The sequence below is a fragment of the Callorhinus ursinus genome, unplaced genomic scaffold, assembly GCF_003265705.2.
Source record: "Callorhinus ursinus isolate GAN/ISIS: 27379988/994484 unplaced genomic scaffold, GSC_fseal_2.0 scaffold54, whole genome shotgun sequence".
Lineage (NCBI taxonomy): Eukaryota > Metazoa > Chordata > Mammalia > Carnivora > Otariidae > Callorhinus > Callorhinus ursinus.
In genome coordinates, this window is record NW_027397116.1 from 8,936,827 (window position 1) to 8,962,818 (window position 25,992).

Sequence of the window (25,992 nt, forward strand, 5' to 3'; positions counted from 1 at the left end):
TGGTATCCTTTGATGAAAAGATTTTCATACATTTAGTTAGGTAGAATTTACCAGTCTTTTATGATTAGCACCTTCTCTTTTGTCGAAAATAATGTTCTTCTTCCTAACTGAAGGTCATAAAGATATTCTTTTATATTGTCTTAAAGTTTCAGAGGTTTGCTTTTCACAGTTTTGAATCCATCTGGAATTTGCTGCTGTGTATAGTATAAGGTAGGATTTCTTTTAAGGATAATCAATGACCTCAGTACTGTTGACTGAAATAGTCCATCCTTCCCCAAAGATCTTCAGGTTACTTTTTTAAAAAAATTTTATTTATTTATTTGTCAGAGAGAGAAACAGCGAAAGAGGCAATACAAGTCGGGGAGAGGGAGAAGCGGGCCTCCCGCCAAGCAGGAAGCCCCATCTGGGGCTCGATCCCAGGACCCTGGGATCATGACCTGAGCTGAAGGCAGCTGCGTAACGACTGAGCCACCCATGCGTCCCTACAGCTGACTTTTGTTAGATACCAAGTTACCATCTGGCGTTGTCCTGTTTCTAAGCTCTCTGGTTCCGCTGATCGGTTGGTTTGTCTATCCTTGTATATATATCATACTGGTTTTTTTTAAGATTTTATTTATTTATTTGAGAGAGAGCAAGAGAGCACAAGCACGGGGAGTGGCAGAGGGAAAAGCAGGCTCCCCGCTGAGCAGGGAGCCCGATGTGAGACTCGATCCCAGGACCCTGGGGGTCATGACCTGAGCCGAAGGCAGTTACTTAACCAACTGAGCCACCCAGACACCGTTTAATGTTTTATTTCTAATTCAAATTAAATACACACGTATGTACATATACATATGTATATATGTATTTTATATATATGTGTGTATATATATATATACACACACATATATATGTATATATACACACACACACGTATATATATATATATAATCTAGGCAAACTGATCTAATACAGTCCAGTTTAAATCCTGGCTCTGGAACTGACTAGCTGCATAAATTTAACCAGTTCCTTAAACACCCTAAGCCTCCATTTCCTAATCTGTAAAGAGGGAGTAGTCTCTCATGGGGTTCTTGTGAGGATTAATAGTTCCTAACATATGGTAGGCATTCAGTAAAACTAGTTTATCTATTGTTGTTACTTTATTTAATATAGTTCCTAGCAAAGGCAGGCACTCAATAAAATTAATTTATCTATTTTATTATTACTTTATTTAATAGGCTCTCTATACATGTGTGTACATGTATGTGTATAAATATAAATATATATAATTTTTTGGGGTGCCTGGGTGGCTCAATCAGTTAAGCATCCAGCTCTTGATCTCAGCTCCAGTCTTGATCTCAGGGTCATTAAATAAATTATTTTAATTTTTTAATATATATATTTAATTTTTATGTATATAAATTATTTTAATTTTTTCACTTTGTTCTAAAAAGTCTGGTTCATATGTTTACTTAGCCTCATTTTGAATAAAAAAACATCATGGATTTTAGATTTGTGTTTGGAAGCATAGTTATAAGGGACTTTTTTTCCTTTTAAATATATATATTTGCACATTTTGAAGAGAAATACTGTATAGTTGAAGATTACAATTTCATGTGTTTAAGTTTGCAAACAGCGCAGGCAAGCAGTCTTCTAAATACTTTTAGACAGTTAAAAATTTGTTCTAGGATCTGGGGATATGATAACAAACAAAATGTTTGTGGAATGAATGGGTATACAGCAGCAAACAAAGATTTCCTACTCTCATAGAGCTTACATTTTGGTAGAGGGAGATAAACAATAAACAATAGAAAAGAGAGAGAGAGGGAGAGAGAGAGAGAGAGAAGGAGGGAGAGATAGAAGGGAGAAAGAGAGAGAAAAGGGAGAGGGGAAGGAGGAAAGGAGGGAAGGAGCAAAAGTAAGTAAAAAAAATAAGTTTAAAAGTAATCAAATCTTAATGCTAAGTATTATGAAAAAAAAATGAAACTGCATAAGGGGAAGAGAGAATGCTGAAGATGTGGTTGCTGTTTCATGCAGAATATTCCAAAAGATACCAAAGGAAGTGAGTAAACAGGCAGGTGGAAATATTGGGTGGGGACGTTCCTGCAGAAGGCACAATGAGGACGTTCTAGAACGGCACCTGCTGGGTTGTTGAGGACAGAGGAGGCTGTAGCAGCTGGAGCAGGCAGAACCATGGTTGAGATGAGACCGTGGAGTTCCTTGGTGGCAAGTCGTGTTGTCTCTTGGTGGATGTTGTAAAGATGATGACTTTTACTAAGTGAGCTGACATGCTCACTTGGATTGCTCTGAGCAGAGGAGTTTCAAAATCTGATATATTTTGAACCAGTCACTCATTAAAATGGGCAGAAGACTTGAACAGATACATTAGAAGATAGACAAATGGTCGACAAGCACATAAAATATATTCGAAATCATTAGTTATCAGAGAAGGGTAAATTATACCCACAATGAGATACCATTCATATCCACTAGAGTGGCAAAAATTGAAACAAGCAAGCAAGCAACACCCCACCTACAACAACCAAATGTTCGTATGTAAAGCAGTCTGACCTTTCATTCATTGCTGGTGAGTGTAGAAGGTAGCACAACCACTTTGGAAGGTAGTTTCCATGAAATTAAAAATATCTACCCTATCACCCAGCAAGTCTACTCTCAGGTATTTACTGAAGAACAGTGAAAACACAGGTCCGGAAAAAGAATTGCACAGCATCTTCATAGAATCTTTGTTCAAAACAGCTAAAAATTGGAAACAATTCCAAATGCCCATCAATAAAAAAAGGAATAAATTGTGGTCTCTTTATATAGTGGAATACGGCTCATCAATAAAATGGTATGAACTACGAATATATTCAACAACATAGGTGAATCTCAGAAATATTATGCTATGCAAAAGGAAACCAGGCACCAAAACGTGCATGATGCATGTTCCATTCATGTGAACTTCTGAAACAGGCAAAACTAAGCTTAATCATGGAAATCAGAACACTAGTTGTCTTTGTGTGGGAGGTATTTGACTGGAAAGGGACATAAGGAAATTTTTCTAGGGCGATAGAGATGTTCTATAATTTGATTGAGATGGTTTTAAGGATGTATACATTTGTCAAAGCTCATCAATTTGTACTCTTATTATCTATATTTTATTGTAGACACTAATTAATTAGTAACTTAATACTTTAGTTTAGAAAAAGAAGATAGTATCTCTCTCACTTCTTCATAGAGTATAACTTAAAGAGGGCCAGTACAGAGATAGAGAGACTAGCTGAGATGTCATTGCAGTGGTCTAGGAGAGAGGTGATGGTGGTGTGATCAGGGTAGTGAGGATGAGGCAGCGAGGACTCGGCAGTCTCTAGATATAACTTAAAGGAAGAACCATATGGACTGTGACAAGTGGTGTGAGAGAAAGAAAGAGTCAAGGATGTTTCTCAAGTTTTTAGTCTGAGCAACCAGAAGATAGAAGATTTTGTGGAAGTGTAGACTTAGTGGAAGGATATAGTTCGTCAGGAGTTATTTTGGAAATTTTAATTTTGAGATGCAGAGTAGACATCCAAATGAGTTGTCCTGGGTAGGAAGATGGAGAAATAAGTCTGGAGTTCAGATGAGACATCTTGGATAAGTTATAGATTCGGAATTTATCAGCGGAGTTATGGTATTCAAAACTGTGGAGTCTAGCTGTGAGCCTCTAGGGAGTGAGTGAAGAAGATGAAAGAAGAGGTCCAAGCACTTAGCTTCTTTAACAGTCAAAGGATGGAAAAATGAGGAATAATCAACAGAGGAGGCTGGGAAGAAGTCACCAGTGAGGAAGAGAGCAAAAAGAAAGTGGGATCACCAAAGTTCAGCAAAGAAGTGTAGCTTCTTTGGCATCAGTTTTTTCCATTGCTCAATACTTTTGGCATCGCAGTGATACAGTGCTTTTCATAATCTGTCTTTATAATCTGGAAATCTTTACCCCTGTTAGGATTAAAAGTATAATTTTAAGATGATGGTAAAATACAAGGGTTTCATCATTTTTGTTTATTTTGTTGTATTTTTTTTTCAGTTTGGTTTAAAATTTTGTTTATTCCTTGATTGAAAACATTTGACAGGTAGTTGATTGGCACAGGAATGACACAGGAATTGTTCACACCAGCCTCCCATTAGCTTTCAGAAGTTGACGATTTCTTTGGTCATAACTGTGCTGTCCGCCATGTGACAGGCCGGCTTCTATGTATACGATGGCTTTATTTCCAGTGAAACACCACAGGGCAATACTTTTTGAAGGCATTTTAGGAGATTCACATTTAAGTTAAAACCAACGCCATATGCTGTTGCCAATGCAAATAATTTCAATGAGGTGACAATTAGATGAACAGCTAAGTTCACACCTGCTGAGGCAGGATCACTACTGAGTTGTCATAACTTTCTCCTCTGCCTGTCAGCTGGCAAGTGCCTTCATTGAGAAAACAGCACATATATTAACATGAACTGTATCCATTTATATATGACATCCTTGATATTCTGAGGCATACATTGCATATACGTTCGGAACCTGATTAGATAATCAGAATGTTGTTCAATGGGTGGAACACTCAGTCTAGGATCGTGGACTCATTTTATACGTTCCCTATTTCCGTAGGCCTTGATCAAGTCATTAGGAACTTTTAAGTGAATTATATTGAAAATTGCCTAATACATTCCGCTCTTGTTTTCTTAGAACAGGCCAAGATTCATCATGTTAAATTAAGCAGCAAGAAAGAGGAATAACAATGGTATTTCCAGAGAATCGAATGAAGCAAGCTGAACTAGGATTTGATGGCTTCAGGGCAGGGATAGGGATTTCTTGTGGAGTGTCTTCACAGAACTTTCCTGAAAATGGCCACCTGCAATGTGTGATACTTCTTCAATGGAGAGTAGTCAATGAGCTGTAGTCATGTCTTTAAAAAATGTGATTATACTGAATTATGACTTACGGCATTTTTTATCCATGCAGTATTGCAATTTAAAAAAATAATGATGGAACTCCTCTTAACAAGTCCATTTTGTCATAATTTTAGAAAAAATGTCCAGAGATAGATGTTATGATGCAACCTTACTCATAAGCTAAAGAACCAAGATGACAGTTAATTGATGTTTAGAGATACTCTTTCTTCCCTTTAGCAATTAAAATACAAGTTTGAGCATGGAGTCTGTAGAGAATCCTAAGTATTGACAGTAAAATGTAGCGTCTGGGCCATTTTTCAATTTTCATAAGCTTTTCAATGTTTTCCTTCCTCCTCGTCTTACGATTTTTTTTTCATTGCCCCCCAAATCAATCCATCATTAATGATAGACCGTGTTATTGGTTTTAGTATTTACAACTATATCTGTAAAAAGGGCTTGGGTTTATTCATTTCTCCAAGCATTTTAAAGTGAGACTTGAAAGAATAGTTGAGCTACATTTTATATTATTTTAAAATAATTTTGGCATTCCTTCTCCGGAGCCTTTGCTCGGACAGCGCTTTGGTTTATGATGACATCATGTCCTTTCAGAGACAACATTATTATGTCACTGAACCTGAAGTGCTGAGGTCAAAAGTACACGTGAAGTAACTATGGGCCTGGAAGACCATGCTTCGGTTCAAAGGAAAGCAAGCAGGGCTGAAAGGAAGGCTGAGGGAGTCAGGGCAGAGGGGCAAGGAAAGAAGAAAGGGAGCAAAGCAAATCCTGAAATATGCTCATGGGCATGAGCAGAAATTTTACCCTCAGCATTTTCCTACTATGCTTTGGGAAATGCAAAAAAAATAATGAAGGAAAAAAAAAGCCAGCAAACCTTTAAAACTTCGCTCTATGGCATTACTCAGAGAGGCTTCAGAAAACAGAGGGGTTACATAAATGAGAGCAGGTGCGGTCGTGCAGAGGTAACTATTCAGCATATGTAAGAGCAGTTGGAAAATCATTGTCTTGCAGAGAATACTCGAAATTGGTCCCTAATGGCCTTGGTTTTTGTCATATGGTCTTGATTATAAGGCTAAAATTGCATTGCCATGCCTTTAGTGTGAACGAGATGGATGGATAATTATTACGTGCGCTGAATACCTTTCTGCAAGGAGGAACCAGGACACCCCTGGTCACTGGAGCCACCATTTCGCCTGGCTGTCAGAAAAGCTCGGAGCGGCCAATTCATCACTATATTTATGTGGAGGAGAAATGGAAATGTGCCTCTCTGGTTGGGTGTGCGCACTCCCACATGCATATACATCTGCAGATTGTAGGCAAACCAGAGTGGCCCAATGTGAGGGATTGTGAGTCAATGTTCAGAGAGGCAGTAGCATTAGTGGAAATGAGGGGTACAGAAATGAAACAGTGAGCTCTGTAGCAAACTGATGGCTCTTGGTGGTGTCCACCTGCTAGGAGGTGGCACCAGAACAGTGCTAGGAAAGATTCGCGACTCAGTTTGAAATGCTGCAGGAAGTTTCAAATGATTGACAATAGGCTTTGCCAAGTAAACGGGAAATAGTTGTAGAAGAGCGATGTTTTTAGAGACACTAAAAGGAAAAAAAAAATCTTCCCTTTCCTTCATGCATATGTACTTTTTAAACCAATTTTGCTGTTTTACAAGCTCTCGGGCTCCTCTCGGAAGGTGGGTGTAATGGCCGGTAACTAGAATTCCAGCTGCTGTTGCTGCTGAGAATGAGTTGTGTGGCTGTTTGATAGTTGCTCCCCCCATCCTTTCTGGTGAGGACAGCAGAGGCGGGCACCCTGGGAAATCAGAGCAAACCCAGTGCGCTGGCCTGGGCAGGTAAGAAAGATTCAGGACTGCACTAAGATCCCCGACCATGACCACGCGACTCATTCATCACTGGAATGTTTATTATGGATACTGGCCTTGGAGGCTGTGGCTTCCCCTTTCCATGCGGCCCTTTGCAAAATATGGGCAATTAGCTATGAGGGCCCCTGCCTCGTCCACACTGAGCCTTGAACTTTGGGGCCAGCACTGGGGGGAGAAACAAATCACAGTCTGCCGAAGAGCTCATGGAAAGTCTGATGTGAGAGCAGACACAGGTTTGAGAGAATAAGGTGCTGAGTCCAAAACCAACGTTTGGAAGTTTTCTGATTGTGATATAGAATTTGCCACTCAAAGTCCAAACTGCGTATGTTCAGAGGGGTTGCGTGAGTTGCTTGATGGTCAGTCATCCCAGCTATTCTGCTGTTGCTATTTTTGATTGTTTTGATGAGGCATGTATATTGTAAGGTAAGGAGTAGCCAAAACATTAAGGATGGATGTTTCTTTGCAAATGAAAGAAAAAGAGAGGAGAAAGAAAACTGGAACCTCTCTCTTTATATATACACACATGCAGAACCAATATATGGTGCAGAACATATATGTATGTATATACATGCTATCTATATATGACTGTACAAAAGTATTTAATGGAAAGGATTAGAAAACCTATAATAATTATTTTAGCGCATTTAACGCACACTTTTCTTTTCAGGTATATATATATATATACACACACACACACACACACACATATATACATATATACATAGTGATACAGGGCTTCATTATACCCTTTAGTATGCTATACCACATGGTAATTAAATGTGGGATTCTAGGGCAATACAAGATGAGAGTTACACTATTTTGGTGCTGTTTTTAGCTTTCATTTCTATTGAAAAATACTAAATTAGTAGCATTTTTTGATTCCTGATTTAGCTCTTTTAATAAGAAGCAGAAGCTAAAAACAGCCCAACCAAGCAGTTGAAGTCTTATCACAAGCCAGTAAGATCAATAGCTAAAAAAAGTATGAAAAGTTTTTGAGTGACAGCTTAAAAATGGAAAATTTAAATATATATCACTGCCTTCTGCTCCATTGTGTAATGCATAAAGCCCACTTTGGCAGTATGTTTTTAGGCAGTCAAGAAAGTGATTTATTGTTATCACTGGATTTGTGTTTATGTTCCATGCTGTAAACTATGCTTACAGCAATATATCTGTATTAAGGCATTAATACTAGGAGTGCTACCTATGCTTAACATTACTAATATTGTTCAAAGTGGAGTTTATTGGGCTATAAATAGTAACATCAGTACTGACACTTGCTGCATCATCTAAGTGCCTGGGTAACCGTGTCTGATGCTAAATGACCATGCTGCTGACAGTATATAAAACATAAATAGTGACTACGAGTGATATTTCATGGCTACTGCTGGTGTTTCTACTCTCCTTTGGTCTGCAGATAAGGAGATCTATGTGTGCCGAGACCTTGCTAGATTTCTCCCGTGTTTGCCAGAGGGAGATGATTAGAGGAAATCGCGTCTTGATTTTAAACATTCTTGTTTCCCAGGACCACTGATGTTTTGTCACAAATACAAATAAATGATCATGGTTCACAGTAATGGAAGGATAGTTAGCAAATCAGGATTCGAGTATGGTGTAATCTATGCTCAGGCAGGGTCTTTATCTTGATAGGAAGCCGACGGTTGTTTAGTCATTCATTGGACAAGTTTTAATGGAGGGTTGACTACTATCTTAGTCCATTTGGGCTGCTGTAACAAAATACCATAAACTGGCAAGCTTCTAAATAACAGAAATTTACTTCTTAAAGTTTTGGAGACCGGGGATTCCAAGATCATGGTCCAGCACGGTGGATGTCTGGTGCGGTCTCCTTCCTATGAACTCTCTCTTTTCTCTGTAACCTCACGTCGCAGAAGGGGCAAGGGATCTCTCTTGGGCCCGTATGGTAAGGGCACCAATCCCACCATGAGGGGGGTTCACCCTCATCACCGAATCACCTCCCAAAGTCCCCACCTCTAAACCACCATGACATTGTGCGTTATAGTTCAACATAAGAATTTGGCTGATGGGCACAAATATTCAATCCATAACAACTACCCTCTGGTGGCCACTGGTACCGTGGACAAGCGTAAGTGCTAAGCCTGATTTCTTTTGTTGATAGTCAAGACAGTATTTCAAGTCTGTTTGAATTTTACCAGATACACTCTCCTTTATTCAAGGCTGTAAACAATGGAACTGCTCTTTCTTAAAGGTTGCCTTCAGGAGGCGAAACAGCCACATAAATCCTGAATATGCTACTTTATCAAGGTGCTTTAACTTTACTTTGTAAAGGCTAATGATATATGTTAAACTAAGCTTTGAGTTCATTTCGGATGGAAGAGAAGAGCCCTATCTAGCAATTCATTCCTTCATTCATTCACCATACTTTCATGGAGCACCTGCCATGTGCTAGAAACTACATGGCCCTCTAGAGAATTAACAGTAAACGGAACACATCCCTTATCCTAAAGACATGGTCAGATGATACCACGTTTTGCTGAGTTAATCCAAAGGAATTATGAAAAAGTTATTTTTTACCCCCAAACTAATAAAAGAGGTGAATCAAATGCATGAAATAATAATGATCAAGCACATTTTTGTTAGCTTGTAATTTCTTGCTAGTTTGTTAGAGAATATGATAGAGGCAAGCTCATTGAGAGGCTAAGATATTCATGTACTGCCTTTTTCACCTCAGGTACCTTATTTCTTGGAACTGATTGGACGGTGACAAGAAAGATACTGATTTGGGTAACCCATAAAGGACAGACAGCTTATGATGTAAGGTGTTAATGCTAGGTGTGCCAACCATGCTCATCATTATTAATCTTCTTAAAAATGAAGTTAAGCAAGCACTGATTGCCTTCTTTCCATTGAAAGAAGGTAAGTGCCAGAGTAGACGGCGAGCCAGGAGAAGGGGATTTTTCTCATCCAGAAAACAGGAAATACACTCTCATCTTTTCAAAGCCATGCAAGTTTGTGCCTTCATGCAACCTTTCGTTCTCCCTTAAGGAAACTTTAGTATTATTTGACTTACTTTGCAGTAAATAAACCTGCATCCTTTGCGTGCGTGCGTGCAGATAGTGACTGTGTGGTTAATGGGCAGGAAACAAAGAATGGGGGACTCGCCACGAAAGGTTTCTTTCTCTTTTTTCATCCACATCCAGAAGGAGGGAGCAGGAGGTGGATGTGGCTGGTCAAAACAGCACAGTTCAAGAAGCCGGTGGAAACAGGACACATTAAATTCTCAAGTTTCAGGATGGGGAAGGTGTTGGGAAGGCAGGGGTGCTCTGTTCTCTTCTAGTTGGTTTACCAACAGCTTTCAGAATAGCGTTGAGTCCACATTAGACACCTTTCTCCTCCAAAGTCTGGCAGAGTTCCATAAAGAACTCAAAGCACATTAGGTGTATGTTATTGTTTCTTGGGCCCTAAATGCAGCCTTGTAAAAGTGCACGAAGTGATGGCAGAGTGAAGGCTAGCAGCCCAAGGACCTATGAAATCCAGTGGTTTCTCATTGATTCCTCATTGCCTCCTTTGTTCGTTGAAATATTCAGCTTTGGTCTAAAAAGCAGCTAAAAACCTTATGCAAAGAGCTTGTAAACAAACACCCACTTGAACCATCTGGTCTTGTAACACATACAAGTGATTAAGCTTCAGAGCTATGATTGTTAAAGTTTTAAAAACACAACAATCCCAAACACCCCCAAATAGACTCCTTATACAAGTTTATAGGGAGGAAAACATGGGATGCTTTCTATAGTAAATAATCCAGAGAGATTAAACAATCTTTTGATTTCCCTACTTCATTCCCTCCCTCCCTTTCTTTCTTCATCATAAGTGTTATAGAATGAGAAATGCTTAAGATACAAATGCATAGATAGACTACAAATACATTTATAACTCCACTATACTGAGTCTACATGGTCAACATCTTAGGATAGTTGCTTCTCTTTACCTTCATGATTATTTTGCCCTTGCTAGAGAAATACATGTGCTAGAATGTGTGTGTGTGTGTGCGTGTGCACGGAAGGGGGTGTCTTAGTTCCTTCTAGAATATATTAAGCAATCCTGGCTATTTGCAAAGAATGAATTCATACTTTTTGTCCATAATGACTGAAGAAAGTCAGGTCAGGGGGAAATTAAATATATTAAGAGCTCTCATTTTAATTGTATAATATCGATACTGTCATTAGAGTTAATTTCCTTGACAAGTTGTAGGGCCTATGGATTGGATTCTTCATATATTTCTAATATGGAAATGATTCTAAACTGCAACATTCCATTTAGGTGACATCATGGAAGTGAAAAAGAATTAGCTGCACACTCTACCACAAGCATATGGAAATAACACAGCTTTCTAGTGGATCACTGTTGAAAGGAAACTCTTAAGTGAAATAAAAGCTCTAAGTGAGAAATTAATAACATATTAGGCCCTCTGTTTCTGTCTTCTCAATCTTGACCAGCCCTCATCCATAGATTTAGCTAGATTTATTCCATCAGCTGGAGGGAGGAAAGACAATAATTGAAAGAAGAGAAAGAGTGTTTAGTTATGGCAGTAATGACTGGTGTAACCAACAAACCACCAAAGAGTAAATGGTTTAAACATACATCCGTTTAATCCACAATGGGTATTCCTGATTGAGGTGAGTCTCTTTCATGTGGTGATTTGAAGGCTGAACTCCCTCTGTCCTGTTGCTCTCTGACTTCAGTAAATGGCGTCCAAGGTTGCCCATGTCATCTGCAAGAGCCTGTTGCAAGGGAAATGTTACAGAATATAGTGTGTGGGAGGGTTTTATGGGCTACGTACTGGGAAGCTTCTGTCACTTCTGTTCTGTTTCCATGGAGGAAAGCTCAGTCACATGAGCACACCTAAATGCAAGGGTGGCCAGGGCATATGGTTCCGCCATGTGCCAAGGAATAAGAGTTGAGTTTGGTGAATTGCTGGCTAGTCTCCACCGTAAGAGGAAAAGAGGGAAAGGTAGGTGCTGATACAGGACGCTCTATAGTATTTTTTAATTTGTTTTTTTTTTTTAAGATTTTATTTATTTATTTGACAGAGAGAGACACAGCGAGAGAGTGGGAACACAAGCAGGGGGAGTGGGAGAGGGAGAAGCAGGCCTCCCACTGAGCAGGGAGCCCGATTCGGGACTCAATCCCAGGACCTGAGATCATGACCTGAGCCTAAGGCAGATGCTTAACCACTGAGCCACCCCCCAGGCACCCCATTTTTCTATTTGTTAAGAAGGAAACAAATGAAAACCTTTTTTCACATCAGTGATGTGGTGGTAATCTGTCTCTCTGGAGGGGAAAAAAAAAAATACCCACCTGATTTGTAATTTGTAATGTTTGCTGATTTCCATGGTGTAAATACTCCCATGATGGCTGACTTCAGGCTACCAACATGAAGTCACTCAGCATGGATCTGGGAAGAGATTCACAGCGTCAGTTCTAGCAAGCTGGAACAAGCCACTGTAGCACCACATTTTACTAATGAATTCTGAGAAGACACCTCTGAGGCAGCCCATTTGTGAGCAGGTAGTGAATGTGCATTTTCCCTTTTGTGTCTGACCTAAGAAAGATTCATTTTGGAATGGATTCTTTATCACTTAAAAATCCATCAATATCCAGGCGATGTATAGAATTGTTGAATCACTGTACTGTACATCTGAAACTAATATAATACTGTTAACTAACTAGAATTAAAATAAAAACTTTGAAAAAAAACTAAAAAATTAAAAACCATCAAGGCGCTTGGGTGGCTTGGTTGAGTGTCCAGCTCTTGATTTCAGCTCAGGTTGTGATCTCAGGGTTGTGGGATTGAGCCCTGCATTGGGCTCCATGCTCAGCGGGGAATCTGCTTGAGATTCTCTCCTCCCTAGCCCCCCCCCACCCCCGAGCTCTCTCTCTCTCTCAAATAAATAAATAAACCTTTAAAAAATTAAAAAACATCAAATTGATATGTTCTTATCAACAATAGATGGGGGTATACAGTTTTTGAGTCAGAGGAAAATAGCTCCAAGGGCACAAGGAGTCAAGCTGCCCATCTGTACTGAATCCTGGGTCACTCTCAGGAAAGATTTAAAGCCTCTAGAACAAGTTTCCAAAGAGTTTACCAAGAAGTCAGATGTCACTTCTGGAATTTCATATGATTGTTCCCGTAATTGTTTTCCCAAAAGAGGGAACGATTTGGAGATGGAATGGATAATGGTGATGAGAAAAAAGAGATGCCAAGGAAGACTCCTTTGTTTCTGTCTGTACAATGAGTTGGATGGTGGTGTCATCCCCTGCGAGAGAAGCAAAGAAGTGATGGGAGCTGTTCTGTGTTTAAACAACAACAACAACAACAACAATAAACCTCTGAAATTCAAGTGGGTCCTCAGATCTCAATTGGTGAATTACTGAAGATTGTTATTAATAGACCAATGGCTGTATAGTCTTCTAAAATCTCCACTATTCCTTGTCTACCTTTTTTCAAAGAGTCAAGCCATGTAATGATCAGTTGGAGTCACTCTTAACCATTCTGTTTGATCCATGCGGATGCAGCGCTCTTGAATCAGAGTGCGGTAGTCCAGATGGGGGACCAAGGCTTGTGATGCACTTGGCTTAGCCCTGTGGTTTTTGCTGTGTGTGGTTTTGTTTTCAAGTGTTAGAGTGCTTCAAGTGTTAAAGATGTAGCACCTCTTGAACTGATGGTGTGGTCTGAGTCCACACTGTAAAGGCTCAGGGTTTCCTGTTCGGTGCTTGTCACTTTGTGTAATTCTGAGGGTTAGAAAAACATCAGCAAGATTCCAGTCTGTACTTTCTGTTTGGAACACCAGCTGAGGCAGATCAAAACCTAAGAATGAATGAAATCTGTAATGCATTCGTTGTAATCCGTAACTGGTTTGTCTGAGGCTGATGGCTATTTTGGGAAAGTACTAAAACTGGTAATGATAGACTCAAGCATTGAGGTTTATCAAAAAGTTAATCCATTCACTTAGTAAATAATGAGCTGTTCTGGGGAACAGCGCTCCTCCTCCCATATTTTTTAATGATGGTGAAAATTAAGCTGCTCCGAAAACTAACTTTCTTCATGCCAACCTGCCCTATTGTTTTTTTTTTTTTTCCCTTAACTCCGATCTGCCAAAAAAACAGAAGTAGGCCTTGGCACACCAGTTTTGATCAGACCAACCATCAGAATCATAATGTCCTAAGTACAAAGCTCACTAATTGAATTTCATTCACTGGACTGAAATATAGCAGCCAAGACAGAGAACACTGTCGGCTGTTTTTTATGAGGTCCAGAGTCTAAAGTCATTTTTAAAATGTGAGTGATGCAATTTCTTGTATCTTTCATTTAAAATGCTACTTGGTAAACAGTGTTTCAGATTAGTGTATTTGTAATTTAAATGAAGACAATACATCAAGCTGAATCTGAAAAGAAAGAAGTTTAGGAAATGATTCATTCCTCTTTTTATGTGAGCTACTGTAGAAAATAATAAATAAATAGGTAAGGAGAGAAAAAAAAAAAAGGTTTGTGGCTTTTAAGAGACAAAACTGAACTATTTCTAAAACAGAGTCAGTCCCAACAGCTAAGTCTTTGTTTTCTTCAAGCAGACTAATACATTCTGCCTAATTCATTTTTTATTTTCTCTCGGGGTCCTCTTGCAGATTTGCTTCAACAAAGGAGGCATCATGTTACATCTTTTAAATAATTGATGGCCTCTCAGTCCAAGCCAGCTTGAAGGAAATTCTGAAAATAGGTACTGATTGAGCAAATGCCTCCTTTCTCCTCCCCATTCCCTTCTTGAACACTCCTCACTCATCTCTTCCCTCCCCCGTTTGCTGCTTTGCCTCCTTCTTGACTGGGAGAGGATGATGATATCATTTGGACTTAGGTTTTATCTACCGCTTGGTATTCCTCATTTGTTTGATATCATTCTCTATATTTTATTAAAGATGGGGTAACCGTTAATTATAAGCTGACTGATGTAATGAAGAGTTCTTAGTTAATCACCAGAAATGTTATGTCATAATCACCACCAGAGATGGTTTGTTAGGACTATAAAAAAAATGAGACTTAGGTCTTGTCCCTCTAAATTCAAAGTAACGTTGTCACCAAGGGTCGGGTTGCCCCGGAAGCTGGGTTGGCTTAGCCTTGCCAACTCCATCTGTTCTGCAAGTTCAGATACTGTAACTGACCTGTGTTTTCCCCCCCGAGAGAGAGAAAGGCACCTCCATCTTACTTCACTGTTGAGTCATTAGCAACTGTCTACAGCTTGGAAAAACCATCCCTGCTTTAAGGCAGTTGTGGTTGATAGGAACTTGGGCTGGTTCACCGGGAACCTGGCTTCTGGTCATGACTTTGTAAGTTACTTTGCCTTCCAAGGCCTCCCTCTGGTGAAATGCAGGCTTCGGAGAGGATTATCTCCAGCATCTAGCCCGTACTGGTATTCCTGCATCCTCCAGAGAGGAGGATGCACCACAAGGAAGTTGCGCTCCATTTGAGGGCATTAATGTATTCCAACCTGGAGTGAGTGGACTGTGTGCTTGCTCATGGTTCATCTTCCTCTTTCTTTCCCTTATTTTTCTTTTCTTTTAGTCTGTCACTCACTTCTTCTCTTCCACTACTTATCCCCTTTCCTTTCCCTTCCTGACTTTCCAAACTACCAGGGTCAGAGTGGAAGGAAAATGATTGGCAATGTGTTAGAGTCGAGGATCTCAGCCTCTTATTTTTAAAATATCCTGCCTTCACAGAAGAGCTTCCTCCATCAGAAATTGCATCCGAAGGTAGCCAATATTACTGAATTTGGGAAGACTAGCTATAAAGTGGCAACTACTGGGAGATCTAAATCTGGAATTCTAAGTTGGAGCTCAGTTTAACTGGGGGAAAGCTTTACATTATATCCATCCCTGAAAAAGCTGTATCGAAATTGATGGATTATTGTCCACTCTCAAAACAGTATCACAGACTGTGATCTACTCACCCTTTCAAGGGACATTTTAAAATATCATGTTGCTTACATTGTTCCATTTTTCTCTCTTATTATGGCAAGCTTGGTGAGGGGTGGGGAGCTAAAACCATCTTTGCCCCAAATCTTCCCCATAACCAGTAGCTTGTTTGGATATCCCATGCCGGCCTGGGAAAATCTTTTCTGATTGCCTCTACTGAAATCTTAGAAAAAAATCTTCAAATAATCAAACCTATTTAGAACCACACAAAAAACATATGGCAGGGAATCTAGAAAGTTGCAGAATTTCTTCTGTGTATCTTCTACTATCTGACTGTATTCTAAAGTTGTATTCAGAAGGATTAAAGGGACTCTTTGTGTTTTCCTTTTTAAAAACCTACTGTTATCTATTCATTTTTTAGACTATATTATGCACAGGCTTTTGTATCTCTGTGCAAGTAGATTAGAGGTAATGCCTCCTGGTAAGATATACTCATAAGGTTTTGGAATTCAAAATGTGCTTTTCACCAAGGATAGCAGTGCGGTTAATAGTTGGGTTCTACCATAGTGCTACTACATTTCAGGAACATTCTGTACTAAGTGGCTTCTCTTTTTATTGGAACATCCATTCTTAGTACCATTTTGGGACCTGAAGAACAGATCTTTCTCCCTCTGAAGGTAGGGAGGTAATTCCCTGTTGTCTAAGGAGCTGACTGCAACAACCTAGAGACTGTTGATGGTGAGGGTAGGGGTGGTGCAAGTCCTATTGCATTGCGGTCAGTGACTTTGAGTGAAGGGACCCTAGTCATTCAGTTCCCTGGATTTGCTTGAAAAATATCCTCTGGGGGGCACCTGGGTGGCTCATTCAGTTGGGCATCCTGCTCATGGTTTTGGCTCAGGTCATAATCTCATGGATCATGAGATCGAGCCTTGCACTGAGCTCTGGAGCACTCAGCCGGGAGTCTGCTTCTCTCCCTCTCTTTCCCTCCCCCTCTACCCCTCCCCCTGCTTGCGGGTATGCACACTCGCTCTCCCTCTCTCTCAAATAAATAAAGAACTAAATCTTTTAAAAATTCCTCTGGGATAGGGAAGGGAATCCAGATGCTTCTTCCCCTAACCCCATGCTATGCATCCATAGTGGGGTAGCACCATTCACATTGTAATCTGTCTGTAGGATGCCCCCTCAAGTTGTGCAATGCAAAATCCATGTGAACATATCTGGTAGTTTTTAATCCTGGAATTAATTTTTTTGTTGTTAGTTCAGGTTGTCCAATCTCAATAATTAGTTGACTATAGGCAGTTCCTAGTCTACAAAATGGTAGTGTTCCCATGTACATTTTAAAACTGGTTGTTTGTAATTCAGAATATTTCCAGACAGAAAAATTACATAAGGAGTAGTGAATTTCTAGATTACACACAAAAATCCTGCTCACTCATACTGTAACTGAACTTCTAGAAGTTGGCAACAGTTTTGTTTTCTATTCTTCAGTAAATTACCTGCAGTATTGAATAAGAAATCTTCCACCTGGGTCGGTTGTCACCATTTAAAATGGGGTTAATCTGGGGAAATGTATATTGCATTTTGTAGTAAGAGGTAATGGGAATAAATTCCCATACCCTTTTAGTGCCCATCTGTCTTCCCTCACCCAGGACCCCTGAATGGGACAGAACATGAAATGGAGTCTAAGATGTATGTAGTAAAAATATGCAGACACTGGAGTTGGGGAAGAGTAGTCAAAGAGCTAGATTCTAATTCATCCTCCCCCCCACCTCCCAAGAATTCCCAAATAACAGGATCCCAGTTGCCCATGGGACAACTAGTTTATGTATCTTTGGTCCCAGAAGACTCCAATTTTTTTTTAGGAAGCACTACGCATCCATCTTTTCTCTCCTTGCAGCAACCCCTGAACGCCTTGCACATGACTGAAAGGGAGTTTAATAATGTAGTAATTCTTCCTCCCCAAGACTCTGAGAGCCGGATGTTGCCGATGGCTGGTGTGGGCTGCCTCCTTTATGTATGGGAGATCCCAAATAACATGATCCTGAGTGGGATGCCTCTGCTCAGACATGAGCTCTGTGTGTGGGATCAAAAGGAGAACTCGTTCCAAAAACTGTTATCATAATGTGAACATTATTTTGAATTTTCATTAATTTCAGTGATGGGCTTTGACAAGTTGTTATTTTAAATGTTAACTTGAAATCACAGCCGCAACGATCATGACCATTGGCAACATCACATGGACGGCAACATCTTGTCTCATGAAATCAGCACCCGGAGGATTTTTGATCCTTTGAATCCTTCTTTCGTAAGATACACCTCATTTTATTGCACTTTGCTTTCTTGCACTTTCAGATACTGTGTTTTTTACAGATTGAAGTTTTCTGGCCACCCTGCATCAAGCAAGTCTATTGGTGTCATTTTTTTCCCAACACCGTTTACTCTATGTCACATTTAGCTAATTCTCACAATATATCAAACTTTTTTGTTATATTTGTTATGGTGATTGGTGATCAGTGATCTTTGATGTTACGCTTGTAATTGTTTTTGGGGGGGCACGAACTGCATTCATTGAAGACAATGACCTTGATGGATAAATGTTGTTTGTGTTCTGACTGCTCCACCAACTGGCCTTTGCCCTTCTCTCTCTCCCCTCTGGCCTCCCCATTCCCTGAGACACAACAATATGAGGCCAATTAATAAGCCTACAGTGGCCTCTGAGTGTTCAAGTAAAAGGAAGAGTCGCATGTCTCTCCCTTTACTTCAAAAAGCTACAAATGATTAAGCGTAGGGAGGAAAGCGTGTCAAAAACTGAGACAGGCCAGAAGCTAAGCCTCTTGCTCCAAACAGTTAGCTAAATGGTAATGCAAAGGAAATGTTCCTGAAGGAAATTAAAGGTACTACTCCCAGTGAACACAGGAATGATAAGAAAGTGAGACACCTATTGTTGATATGGAGAAAGTTTTAGAAGTCTGAATAGAAGATCAAACCAGACACATAATTCTCTTAAGCCAAAGCCTACTCCAGGGCAAGGCCCTAACTCTTCAATCCTATGAAGGCTGAGAGAGGTAAGGAGGCTGCAAAGAAAAGTATGAAGCTAGCAGAGGTTGGTTCATGAGGTTTAAGGAAAGGAGCTGCCTTTAGAACATCAAAGGACAAAGTGAAGCAGCAAGTGCTGATGTAGAAACTGAAGCAAGTGATCCAAAAGATCTATGATAATTTGTGAAGGTGACTACACTAAACAGCAGATTTTTGAGGTAGTTAAAAGCTTTCTGTTAGAAGAAGATGCCATCTAGGACTTTCATAGCTAGAGAGGAGAAGCCAATGCCTGGTTTCATAGGTTCAAAGGACATGCTGGCCCTCTTGCTAGGGCTCATGCAGCTGGTGACTTGAAGTTGAAGCCGATGCTCATTTACCATTCTGAAAATCCTAGGGCTCTTAAGAAATATACCTAGTCTACTCTGCCTGTGTTCTATAAATGGAACAGTAAAGCCCGGATGACAGCACATCTTTTTACAACATGGTTTACTGAATATTTTAAGCACACTGTTGTGACCTACTGCTCAGGAAAAAAGATTTCCTTCACAGTATGACTGCTTATTGACTATGCACCTGGTCACCCAAGAGCTCTGCTGGAGATGGACAAGATTAATGTTGTTTTCATGCCTACTAACACAACATCCATTCTGCAGCTCATGGGTCAAGGAGTAATTTTGACTTTCAACTCTTATTATTTAACAAATACATTTTATGGGGTGTCTGGGTGGCTCAGTCAGTTAAGCCTCTGACTTTTGATTTTGGCTCAGGTCATGAATCTTGATTTTGGCTAGGTCATGATCTCAGGGTCATGAGATTGAGCCCTGTGTTGGACTCCACACTGAGTATGGAGCCTGCTTAGGATTCTCTCTCTCCCTCTCCCTCTGCCCCTACTGGTGCCCCCTCCCTCCCACTCAGGCTCTGTCTCCCTCTTAAAAAAAGAAAGAAAAGAAATACATTTTATAAGGCTACAGCTGTCATAAATAATGATTCCTCTGATGGGTCTGGCAAAATAAATTGAAACCTTTGGAAAGGATTCACCATTCTAGATGCCGTTAAGAACATTTGTAATTCATGGGAAAAGGTCAAAATACCACTATTAACAAGTGTTTGGAGGAAGTTGATTCCAGCTCTCATGGATGACTTTGAGAAGTTCAAGTCTTCAGTGGAAGAAATACCTGCAGATCTGGTAGAAGTAGCAAGAGAACCAGAATTAGAAGTGGAGCCTGAAAATGGGACTGAATTGTGTAACCTCATGATAAAACTTTCACAGATGAGGAGTTGCTTCTTGTGTCTGAGCAAAGAAGGTGGTTTCTTGACATGGAATCTACTCCTGGTGAAGATGCTAAAGAAACTGTGAAGATCAGAAATGAAAACAAAGGATTTACAATATTACATAAGCTTAGTTGATAAAGCAGAGGCAGGTTGTGGGAGGATTGACTCTAATTTTGAAAGAAGTTCTACTGTGGGTAAAACGCTATCAAGCAGCATCACATGCCACAGAGAGATCATTCGTGAAAGGAAGAGTCAGTTGATTTGGCAGACTCCATTGGCTTATTTTAAGCGGTTGTCTCAGCCACCCCAGCTTTCAGCCACCACCACCCTGACCAGTCAGCAGCCATCAACACTGAGGCAAGACTCTCTACCACAAAGAAATTATGACCTGCTAAAAACTCAGATGATGGTTAGCATTTTTTAGCAATAAGGTATTTTTATAAAAGGGTATGTACATTGTTTTTTAGACATGATGCTATTATCCACTTAATAGATGACATATAGTGTAAACATAACTTTTAAGTGCACGGAGAAACTGAAAAATTCCTTTGACTCGCTCCCTTGCAATTCTTGCTCATTGTCGTGGTCTGGAACCCACCGGCAGTATCTCCAAGATATGTTTGTACTTCTTGAGTCGTAAGCTTTCTTAAAAAAAAAAAAAAAAAGGTAACGACCTAAATTAGTTCCCCTCAGACTTCTTACCCTGTAGTGTCCATTGGGTGGGTTCTCTCCTCATGTTTCCTTAGACTTACACAAATTATAGCTTTTTAACAGGCCTCCTGTGTTCACAGTCCCAGGAAATAAATAGGGTTGAATTCCCACATTCGAGTCATCTTGCCTTCTTTCTCGCTTTTTGAGTGTCCTGGAAACATCCTCCTATTTTTATTTGCAGAGCATGTTTCTTTCCTGATTCTAGACTCTGCCATCCTCCAGTCTCCACTGGAAACCTTCTTGGTCTCTGGGCTTAGTAGGTCTTGAGCTCTCACTGTCTGCAAGAATTTATTTACAAAATATCCCTTTGTCTTTCAGTAATCAAGTCCTTCCTCTTCAACCTGAGAGCAAATGATCAAAGTTTGATTCCTGTTGCTTTTTTGTAGTCTGAGGGTATTGAGGCACAGTTGGAATTAAAACCTCAACTTGCTTAATTGTCAAGCATTTTACTTTTAACCTCTTTCTTCAAAGTAAAGGGCAAAAGCTGTGGGTGTGAAGGGTGTCTTCAGTGCATGTGATTTAGGGCCTCTCTGAGACTCTCCTCATCACAATTCGGGCATTTCTTTGACGTGTTCACTCCCCAAAGGCTACAGCTTCCACATTCATGCCTCAAGGGGCATGACAAAAAGTGGCGTGGGTGCCACCTGATGAATGAGTTTCTGCACTGGAGTGTATACTGAAGAAATCGTTACAGTTGTCCTTTGCTCACAAACTTCTTTTCTTCTCCTTCCCCCTTCCCTGGGCTGCAAGCCCACATCAAATTCACCTGGATATTCCAGGGGTCATGTTGTTGCTCTGAAGAGTTGTCTTTTAGTGGAGGGTAAAGTTGGGAGAGATGTTCATTTAAATCACGTGGAATTGCCATGTTTGTCCGTCAAGATTGGTAGAACGTTGGTAGTTTCATGAGGCTCCACCTAAGAATTTCTCCTGATGAACATTCTACCTCGAACAGAAGTGTGTTTTGAAGGGCATGCTTGGCTAAAACCCTCTGTGGAGTTATTTAAAACAGAAGCTTCACGTTTCTCCAGTCAGGAAACTTGTGCTTCTCTACCTGTTCTCTTTTATCTTTTCTGATGGTCGGAGAAATGAGAGACCAAACCCTCATATTTGGAGAAATTAATATATTTTGAGTCTGATGTGAAATAAGTAGACAACTTTGGTCCCTGTGATAGAATTTTTTTCTGAAAGTTATAAATGGGAGTTATCACGGAAACTGCTTTGAAACCTTAACCAGAGCATACACTATAAATAAGAGTGGAGCCGAAGATTAGTAAATCTGATAAAGCTGAGATAGAAGAAAACTTAAAATAAGAAATGAGGACTGTACCTTAGTTGGGAGTGTTAAGACAGCTCTGAGTATATATATAGGAAAATCAAAGACTTGCTAAAGGCAGGGCATGCGAAGCCATAGCTATTAATGTGTGCTTAACTCTATTGCCTGGGAGATTTTATTAAATACAGCGGCCAAGGAAATTGACCTCACTTTTTTTTTTCCTTTTCTGGGTTGGATCCTTGCTCACGTCACATAAATGAATAGAGCTGACAATTTACTGGCTCATCAATGAAACAATATTAAATTATGAAGATGTAAGGAAAAAATCCTACGCTAACATTGTTGCAGTTTGAAAGGTAAGCTGTCCCCTACAAGAGTAGGAGATATTAATGTTCATTTCGAAACCTATATAACATAATGCCAGGTAGTGCCCGTTATAGGGTTAAGTGGCCTCTTGATAGCTTTGATTCACTGTGGTGCTAGCATGTATCTCATTAGCAACGCAATGAAGAGGCTCCCATATTTCTCTCATTCTGTCTTTTAAAATGCAAAAATGTCATTTTTCATGCTTTTAGAGTGTTTTATTTTATGAGATATTCTGACAAATTAGACTTCACTGAGTGTGTGTTGCGGTGATCATGGGGTTCCTTTTGAAAGGAACCTGTTTTTATTATTTTTTTGAAGCCTGGCTATCGGGGTCAGACTGTTTCTTAATTCTGGTCTTTGGGGATGCACCAGAAGCAAAATACAGTATTTTTCTTTATGTCATGGCCGGTGCTTAGGATAGGAAGCCTTCTCTTCCTAATTCAGTCTTCCGTGAACTTACTAAAAGTACGTGGTATGCCGCCTATTACCAATTGAATACCTAGTACTTTCCCAGTATACCTAGACGTCAAGTCTTTTTCACTTCATGTTTGAAGGAAAATCATCCTCCTGTTCTTGGCTACCATCAGTTACTCAGTTGGTCAACTAGATCCAGGTCTGTCTCTTGCATTTACGAGCCCCATTATAATGACGGTCCCACAGGATCAGAATGTGGAGGGGTTCTTTCAGTGCAAAGAGTCCCCGCTTCCATCTGACTTTCAAATGGGTCCACAACTTGGGAAAGGTGACACACCCCTGCCCTAAATGGTCAGCTCTTCCGAGGTAATATCGGTGATTTATTTGTCCCCCCCCCCCCCGCCCCCGTACCGGCTGCAGAGGCCGGTAGGTGTGCAGGAAATCAGTGCGCCCTCGCTGCCCATGATGTCTCTCCATCCTGCTCGGGACTGAACCCTCTGCAGCAAGTCAGATTTTTCTGAACAGCATTCGGCAGATTTTTGCTTCAATGTGGAAAATGGCACTTTAGAAGTCAAATTACCTTTTTCATGGCACCCACGTTGCTTAATTTGCAAATTGAGAATAATTTAGGCAATGGGAGAATATGTTTCCATGTGTGAAGTGGATTGAAATGAGTTTGGTGTTCTCCCTGCTCCTTCAGCTCAAACTATCATAAAATGGAGTTCTGGCCAAAAATCATTCAGTTGTGTGATTCCGGGATATCATCTGTTGTTTTGTGTGACATCAGTTTTGTTTTAATTAGTGGTGATACTTAAATCTGTGCTTCTGATGAACTGCAGGTATGCCCTGCTTTAAGGAACCGGAATGGGTTTCAAACTCATGCTTACGGTGCCTTTGCATGAAGGGACAGTTATTTGCACTCTAAAAATACCTTGGCTTTATAAAATAATTTATCATAAGATTCCTTTAAATAACCAACTCAGAGCATTCAAAATATGATTTGATTTGAAAAATCAATGTCCACTCACTCAACTTTTCAAGAACACATCTGCTTCGTAATGTGAGGCAGGTGAAGGGAGAAAAACCAAGTGACAAGGAATGAGGGTCTTAAGTGAGCTGAGTAGGAATTAATTTTAATTTAGAAAAGAATTTACCTTTCTAGAGTTTCCCAGGAAAAACACCTTCACCTTTATCACCTCCAAAGTACATAAGGAAAAAAAAAAAAGGCCAATTTGAGTTTGGAGAAGATAAATCTATTTTTTTGGTGGGTCGCATTCTGCATTATGCATGTGCGTAAAAGTGAGGTTTGCTTTGATCCTGACTATTAAAAGTTTATTTTTAAACTCAGACTGGGCAGGAATCCAGCGATGCTCTTTCCCCCTGTAGCACATCCTGGTTTCAGGTCCTCAGCCTGGCGGAATGCAACTAAGCCTCAGGAAGTAGTTGAAAAGTGTGGAGACTTGATGAGTGCTGAGGGTTTTTTTTCCCCCCCTTCTCCCCCTCCATTTTTGAAATTCAAATTGAATGCAATTTTCAGCTCATTTGAGCCAGAATATACTGTTGCTGAGCTTCAGTGGCTCTTAAATTCAAACTCACAGGAGAAAACAGATATCATCTGTCACAGAGGGTGGGAGAGAGAACACTCCCCGCATTTTATTCATGGGAGGCAGAGTCCTAGTAACTAATTCAAACCTTTCTGACTAATCGACTAATCATTCACCAGCAAACTTAACAACTAATCAATGAAACCTTTAAGACACTCATCTTCGGAAGTCGGGAGCAATTTTCCCCCTCCCTTAAAAAAAAAAAGTCATTGTTCGAGTCTATTTTTGTATTGTTGGGATTTTAATACCCTTTTTGCAAACTGAGACAGTATCATGGCAATTTTTTTCCTGCCCTTCCTGACAATTTTATTGTTTCCATCTTTAATGTCTTTGTCAATGCTCTTTATTTATGACTGAGGAATATCAGCTTACTGCCGGCTAAGTGAGGCCAAAAATTTTGAGTTTTTTCCTCACTAAACAGACTGCCTGAAAATTAGTCTTCTTTCTTGGGGCAAATATAAATACCAATTAAAAGAGGAAGACCCGCTCGCACAGCCCTTGAGTTTGCAAGTGTGTCTTCTCTTCAGGGTGGTTGCCTCAGCGAGGCTTGAGAATGCCTCTTGGGAAACTTCTCTGCCACTGGATATGTGCCCAGGGAATGCAAATGATTTGAACAAATGATAATCTGAAATCCCTACTCTAATTTCAGAAAGGATGTGATGTTGCAATTCTGGTCCTGAAATATAGGTTTTATGCCTTACCGCTGGTGCTTATCTTTGACTGCTTTAATGTCATCCAAAATTTCCATGGGAACATGAAGTCCATTAGCCTTCTCTCTCTCTCTCTCTCTCTTTTTTTTTTTTTGTCAAGGTCTGTGAGAGACAATTATGATGTTATTTCAAAGTAAGCAGGAGAAGAACAATTTGCTCACTAAATATTATCCCTAATGCAATTAGCTCCTACCCATCCCATTTGGGGTTTAAAAATGCTTTGCAGTGAGTATATGATCAAGCCATATATATTTATACTTATGTGTGTATGTGTCTACATGTCTCCAAGGTGTCCGAGAAGGGGACAGCAGGAATTTCTAAACAGTCATTTTCACATTAATAAAGGCATCGATGACTTGATCCCCTAAGTGGTAATGTGCTTGTGCATTCGCCCCCTGGTCACAGACATTTATTTAATTGCCTTTATCAAAAAGAATACCCTAACTTTTTAACCTGTTTTCTCACTATTATACCTTAAGACTGTATTGTTGTTTCTTTGGCGTCAATATAAGAAGCCAAAAACCTACCTTGACAAGGAATCCACCTTTTTAGCCAGTCACTAAGTTAGTTAATAGAATTTTAACTTTTCTACTAAAATGTCAGATCGCTTCAATAGACAAGTAATTACAGAGTGCTTACTATGTGCTAGACATTCATTGTGCTAAGATTTGTAACATACAAAACAGTGGCTTTCTAAACCCAAGTGAGGTAGGCATGGGAGATGAAGTATCAGCCTCAATTAGGCAGCAGAAGGTGAAGCTTGAGAAGCCCCCAGGTTCTCAAATGATTCTCAAATATGGAGTCCCTCTGCTTTTCCTCAGGGGGTGACCACTGGTCTGAAACAAATATGATCTAACTTAGAGATGGGAGAAAGGATGATAC

The 25,992-nt window shown here is 40.0% G+C and overlaps 1 protein-coding gene across 8 annotated transcripts in view; it reads left to right on the forward strand.

Moving 5' to 3' along the window:
• ESRRG (estrogen related receptor gamma) overlaps positions 1 to 25,992 on the forward strand; it is a 616,331-nt gene that overhangs the window by 159,811 nt on the left and 430,528 nt on the right. For all 8 annotated transcript variants that reach the window (XM_073884096.1, XM_073884099.1, XM_073884098.1 and 5 more), the window contains one exon: positions 22,281 to 22,372. The gene's annotated coding sequence lies outside the window, so the exon portion shown is untranslated. The remainder of the gene's footprint in view (positions 1 to 22,280; positions 22,373 to 25,992) is intronic.